At 34.7% G+C, this 7,240-nt stretch overlaps 1 long non-coding RNA gene across 1 annotated transcript; it reads left to right on the top strand.

The window, feature by feature from the left end:
* The first annotated feature begins 3,522 nt into the window (after positions 1–3,522).
* On the top strand, positions 3,523–6,270 carry LOC127840566 (uncharacterized). The gene is made up of 2 exons (XR_008030538.1): positions 3,523–3,588; positions 5,236–6,270. It is a non-coding gene; the product is annotated as an uncharacterized LOC127840566 (long non-coding RNA).
* Positions 6,271–7,240: the final 970 nt, after the last annotated feature.

Raw genomic sequence — 7,240 nt, forward strand, 5'->3', positions numbered from 1 at the left:
AGTCGTGTGAGAACAATATAGGTGAAACAAAAATTGTAGCTATCATGCGGTTAAATATTGTGGTGAAAATTTCATCTGAATATCATGAGGCGTTCTCGAAAGAATTGAGTTAAACCGATGCATTTTAAACTCCTTTCCCTCGCTTGTTTACATGCATATGAATGACGTTGTAAAAAATCTAAAGTTAAAGACAGAAATGCGTTTAGTACGAAATCGTTATCGCACTGTATTTTTGTTGTGTCTAAACATACGGTAAAGTGTAATATATAAAAATGCGTGGAATCGAATTTCCTACAAGCTAGTACCAAAATAACGATAAATGCTCATTACACAAAAAAGTTTTCTTGTTAGCGAATTTTGCAAAGTTGAATATCTGATACAATAAGTCGTGTGAGAACAATATAGGTGAAACAAAAATTGTAGCTATCATGCGGTTAAATATTGTGGTGAAAATTTCATCTGAATATCATGAGGCGTTCTCGAAAGAATTGAGTTAAACCGATGCATTTTAAACTCCTTTCCCTCGCTTGTTTACATGCATATGAATGACGTTGTAAAAAATCTAAAGTTAAAGACAGAAATGCGTTTAGTACGAAATCGTTATCGCACTGTATTTTTGTTGTGTCTAAACATACGGTTAAGTGTAATATATAAAAATGCGTGGAATCGAATTTCCTACAAGCTAGTACCAAAATAACGATAAATGCTCATTACACAAAAAAGTTTTCTTGTTAGCGAATTTTGCAAAGTTGAATATCTGATACAATAAGTCGTGTGAGAACAATATAGGTGAAACAAAAATTGTAGCTATCATGCGGTTAAATATTGTGGTGAAAATTTCATCTGAATATCATGAGGCGTTCTCGAAAGAATTGAGTTAAACCGATGCATTTTAAACTCCTTTCCCTCGCTTGTTTACATGCATATGAATGACGTTGTAAAAAATCTAAAGTTAAAGACAGAAATGCGTTTAGTACGAAATCGTTATCGCACTGTATTTTTGTTGTGTCTAAACATACGGTTAAGTGTAATATATAAAAATGCGTGGAATCGAATTTCCTACAAGCTAGTACCAAAATAACGATAAATGCTCATTACACAAAAAAGTTTTCTTGTTAGCGAATTTTGCAAAGTTGAATATCTGATACAATAAGTCGTGTGAGAACAATATAGGTGAAACAAAAATTGTAGCTATCATGCGGTTAAATATTGTGGTGAAAATTTCATCTGAATATCATGAGGCGTTCTCGAAAGAATTGAGTTAAACCGATGCATTTTAAACTCCTTTCCCTCGCTTGTTTACATGCATATGAATGACGTTGTAAAAAATCTAAAGTTAAAGACAGAAATGCGTTTAGTACGAAATCGTTATCGCACTGTATTTTTGTTGTGTCTAAACATACGGTAAAGTGTAATATATAAAAATGCGTGGAATCGAATTTCCTACAAGCTAGTACCAAAATAACGATAAATGCTCATTACACAAAAAAGTTTTCTTGTTAGCGAATTTTGCAAAGTTGAATATCTGATACAATAAGTCGTGTGAGAACAATATAGGCGAAACAAAAAATGTAGCTATCATATGATACAATACTGTGGTGAAAAAATCATTTAAATATCATGAGACGTTTGCGAAAGAATTGAGTTAAACCGATGTAACTGAAACTTTTCCCTCGCTTGTTTACATGCATAGAAATGCAATGACGTTGTAAAAAATCTAAAGTTAAAGACAGAAATGCGTTTTGTACGAAATCGTTATCGGACTGTTTTATTGTTGTGTTATGATATATAGTTAAGTGTTATACATCAAAATGCGTGGAATTGAATTTCCAACAGAATCATACCAAACTAAAGATGAATGCTCTTAACGCAAAAAAGTTTTCTTGTTAGCGAGTTTTGCAAAGTAGAATATCTGACACAATGAGTCGTGTGAGAACAATATAGGCGAAACAAAAATTGTAGCTATCATATGATGCAATACTGTGGTGAAAAAATCATCTAAATATCAAGAGACGCTATCGAGCAAATTGAGTTAAACCGATGCATTTTAAACTCTTTTCCCTCGCTTGTTTACATGCATATGAATGACGTTGTAAAAAATCTCAAGTTAAAGACAGAAATGCGTTTAGTACGAAATCGTTATCGCACTGTATTTTTGTTGTGTCTAAACATACGGTAAAGTGTAATATATAAAAATGCGTGGAATCGAATTTCCTACAAGCTAGTACCAAAATAACGATAAATGCTCATTACACAAAAAAGTTTTCTTGTTAGCGAATTTTGCAAAGTTGAATATCTGATACAATAAGTCGTGTGAGAACAATATAGGCGAAACAAAAAATGTAGCTATCATATGATACAATACTGTGGTGAAAAAATCATTTAAATATCATGAGACGTTTGCGAAAGAATTGAGTTAAACCGATGTAACTGAAACTTTTCCCTCGCTTGTTTACATGCATAGAAATGCAATGACGTTGTAAAAATCTTAAGTTAGACAGAAATGCGTTTTGTACGAAATCGTTATCGGACTGTTTTATTGTTGTGTTATGATATATAGTTAAGTGTTATACATCAAAATGCGTGGAATTGAATTTCCTACAAAATCATACCAAACTAAAGATGAATGCTCTTAACGCAAAAAAGTTTTCTTGTTAGCGAGTTTTGCAAAGTAGAATATCTGACACAATGAGTCGTGTGAGAACAATATAGGCGAAACAAAAATTGTAGCTATCATATGATGCAATACTGTGGTGAAAAAATCATCTAAATATCAAAAGACGCTATCGAGCAAAATGAGTTAAACCGATGCAACTTAAACTCTTTCCCCGCTTGTTTACATGCATAGAAATGCAATGACGTTGAAAAAAAATCTAAAGTTAAAGACAGAAATGCGTTTAGTACGAAATCGTTATATTGCTGTATTTTTGTGTTTTTTAACATACGGTTAAGTGTAATACATCAAAATGCGTGGAATTGAAATTTCCTACAAGCTAGTACCAAAATAACGATAAATGCTCTTTACACAAAAAAGTTTTCTTGTTAGCGAATTTTGCAAAATTGAATATCTGACACAATGAGTCGTGTGAGAACAATACAAATCGAAATCTAAAAGCGCGAAACTTTTCATATATTTTCCGTCGGAACAATTCTCTTTCAACATGGAGAGAATGCGGGCTCAAATAATCGCGCGGAACCTAAATATTATCTACTCTGTACAAAAGTAGTGTATAAAATCGCGCGGACCCTTATCCACAAAGCGCGGAAACACAAATATCTCCGCGAAAATTAAGCATTGAATTACTGTACAAATCTCGGGTTGCTATGTAAATTGCGGGTTGCTCATGAAAAATCGCGCGGAAGATTCATTACTCCGCGCGATTTTCAATAGCATTGAATTACTGCACGAAATTCGGGTTTGCTATGTGGTTACGCGATAAAATTTGATTGGTTCCGACACCTAGAAAGAACCTATCAAAACTCGCGTCTATCCAGCATTCATGCAGTCATCATGATGACTGTTTTCACATTAACACAAAAAATTTTAAGGGCGAAAGCGTGATCAATTTTGATGACATTAGCAATGAGGTTAGTATTTAACATACATGAATTTTAATGCAATTAAACAGCTCAAGAGTATCGAGTGTTGTTTTCACGGTTTGTCTATATGCAAACGTCTCTGATTAAACATAAACACCCGCAAAAACACGTCATAATCATATGTCGGCAAATAATGAAATATATCTAGTGTTTGTGTGTAAGAAACATCTTCCCTTATGCTCAGTTAGTAGAGAGCCAAGTTATTGTTATGGCAGTCGTATGCTCTAGTCCAGCGCCGTATACATCTTCAATTAAAAAGAAAAAGAACAAGGCTTTACAGGCAATTCATCCCAAAGGCAACTCGTACCTTGGTCAACTCGTACCCATTTTTAGCTCGGCGTTTTCGGAGAAAACCCGAGGTATTGTCATAGCCAGCTCGTCGTCCGCCGTAGGCGTCGTGCTAAAACCTTAGCATTGGCTCTAAAATCAAAGTGCTCCACCTACAACTTTGAAATTTCATATGTAGATGCACCTTGATGAGTTCTACACGCCACACCCATTTTTGGATCACTAGGTCAAAGTCACTGTGACCTCTAATATAAAACTTTAACATAGGCTCTAAAATCAAAGTGCTTCCACCTACAACTTTGAAACTTCATATGTAGATGCACCTTGATGAGTTCTACACGCCACACCCATTTTTGGGTCATTAGGTCAAAGGTCAAGGTCACTGTGACCTCTACTATAAAACTTTAACATTGGCTCTAAAATAAAGTGCTTCCACCTACAACTTTGAAACTTCATATGTAGATGCATGTTGATTTGTTCTACACGCCACACCCATTTTGGGGTCACTAGGTCAAGGTCATTGTGACCTCTAAAAAAATAAATCTGACAAGCACCTGTAGCAGAGCGTGGCATCCGTTATGCGGTGCTCTTGTTGTCAACTCGTTCTTCATTCAAACTATTCAACTTGTTTCATTTGTCTTATTTTGTCACAATTGTAAAATTCTTGAAAGACATCAACCACAAGTGTCAATTTTCATCAACACTTTCGCTGCTTATACATATCTGCAGCAGACAACTTGCGTGAGCAATGCTTAGATAATTTAAGTTGAAACATCAAGAGGAAAATAAAAATTGTTTGAGTAGGTACAAGTTGACTAAAAAACAGGTACGAGTTGACCACAATGGGTAGGTGTTTACCACGGAACAATTTGACCGGCATGCAGAACAAGATTATTGATTATTATATTTAACTGTCACACAAATCTGAAAGATAACACAATGTATTACAAACACAATGACTGTCAAGACATTCTAAACTCTTACAGTTAACATATAACAGGTGCACACATCTGATTTACTGACCAAATTAAATAACTCAAGATTCACACCAGATACGACACAGTTTCAAAACTCGACATTTTGTCTGCATGCCACGCCAATTTAGTCCAAAAAATTTGATTTAACCAGTGAATTCTGAGCTATATATCTTAAAGCAGAATGCACATTATGTCTAAAAAGTGTTTTTCGGCTAATTTCTGGTATGAACTATCTTCACACATAGCATCTGGTAAACCTTCAGATAGCAATAGCAGAATGCTAATAATGAGTATAATGTTCTGTATTGTGGAAGAAATACATGTAGTAAAATAATATGATAGTATGAAACATGGTTTTTGTATTTTATAGCTGTAGCAGTGTTCCCAACTTGAACATCATCTTCTGTGTACATATCTGAGGCAGAGCCAGCTTGCCCATCTGACCTCTGTTGTGGACAACCGAGTAAGAGCCAGCTTGCATGTCATCTGTTGTGGACATCCGTGTTAGAGCCAGCTTGCACGTCCTCTATTGTGGACATCAGTGTTAGTGCTAGCTTTCATGTCATCTGTTGTGAACATCCGTGTTAGAGCCAGCTTGCACGTCATCTCTTTTGGACATCAGTGTTAGAGCCAGCTTACACATCCTCTGTTGTGGACATCCGTGTAAGTGCTAGCTTGCACGTAATCTGTTGTGGACATCTGTGTTAGAGCCAGCTTGCACGTCATATGTTTAGGACATCAGTCAGAGATAGCTTGCATGTTATATACTTGTGGACATTAGTCAGAGCCAGCAAGGACAATCTCTGTTGTGGATATCTGTCTTAGAGCTTGCACGTCATCGGTTGTTCACATCCTTGTAATAACCAGCTTGCACATCAACTGATGTGGAAATCTGAGTCAGAGCCAGCTTGCACATCATCCGTTGTGGACATCTCTTTATGATTCTACTCTTTGCTTAGATTGACACTGTGACTTTAGTGTAATATGTTACAACCTTAAGCTATTCCTATTGTTGAATAAAAATATTGTGTCATTAAAATATATTTTGTTGGATAATTTGTATGTTGAGTTGTATTGTTTGGTCATTGCAAAGTATCAAGTTATTTTAAGACAAGAAAAAGCTCATCTTTCATCATGTATTTATATTAAAATTCTTGAATGTTAGTGAAGGTACAGTTCATATAATTAAAAGCAATTTTAATATGATTGCTTGTGTTTTATTGCACAGTGAATACCATCTTGTCTTTATGCTGACATATAGAACGGAAAAATAGTAAACTGTCGTTTTTATATGCAATGGGATTGTATATGAAGACTTGCATGTTCAGATGAAAAAATTGCCATAATTTTTCTCTTTATATTTTATTCCTGCTAAATGGTTGATGCAATAAAGTTAAGTCTTTAATGACTTGTGTTTCTTGTAATATTATTTGTAAGCAAATTTGGCTGTAGTATTAGATGCATGCTGTACAAGATACTGTAGATCAACATTATATTGTATGAGTATGAATAGATAATTCAAGGTGCACAGCCATTAATTTTGCCCTCCACCATCTCCGATTTTGGTTAGACAGTTGCAAGTTACTTGCATTAGTATGAAGTCTTAAAATAACTTAAGTATAATTGCTGTTGTGTTATTATTAACCTTTTCCTGCTCTGAGGAAATTTTAAATTTTCTACATGCAAACATCATAAAACCAGAACAGCCTGCAAGTAACTCACAATCTGTTCAGGTTTTATGCTGTTTGCTGCTCATCAGTATCCATGGGTTGGAAACAAAGCCTTTAAAACTTTAATATAGTAAGAAAGGTCTTAAATTAAATTTATTCTCGAATGTGTCTTAGTGCGTTTTTGAGTGGTACAGGGTTAAATGTCTCATTTTGTTTTTGATTATCTTTGGTTTGTTGCACATATATGAGCCTTGCTCTGTGAAATAGGGGTTTTATGCATGTGCGTTTAGTATCCTCCCTGATTAGCCTGTGCGGTCTGCCCAGGCTAATCTGGAGTGCACATGCATTAAACCCCTTTTTCACAGAGCGAGGCTCATATGTATTAGACAGTGCATTCAAATAATACAATTTAAATCTGAATATTTTATTTAGTTGCAATACTCAAAGACCTATCAATATTGATAGGTCTTTGCAATACTTTAAAGCTTACTATGTTTGCAGTTTTAGTGAAAACACAAACTTTTAATCAAAGAAGCATATAATGTGTATTACTCATTTAATCAACTTCCACTTTATTCCATACACGTGTTCGACTCTGTGACATTATGTTCTGTCAAAGCTTTTTATTGCAAATTTATTAAACATAAATTGGTAACCTTGGGTATCCAAAAGGAATCCAAATTTTACTAGCCATAGACTTTCCAA

The sequence above is a fragment of the Dreissena polymorpha genome, chromosome 1 (genome assembly GCF_020536995.1).
Source record: "Dreissena polymorpha isolate Duluth1 chromosome 1, UMN_Dpol_1.0, whole genome shotgun sequence".
NCBI lineage: Eukaryota > Metazoa > Mollusca > Bivalvia > Myida > Dreissenidae > Dreissena > Dreissena polymorpha.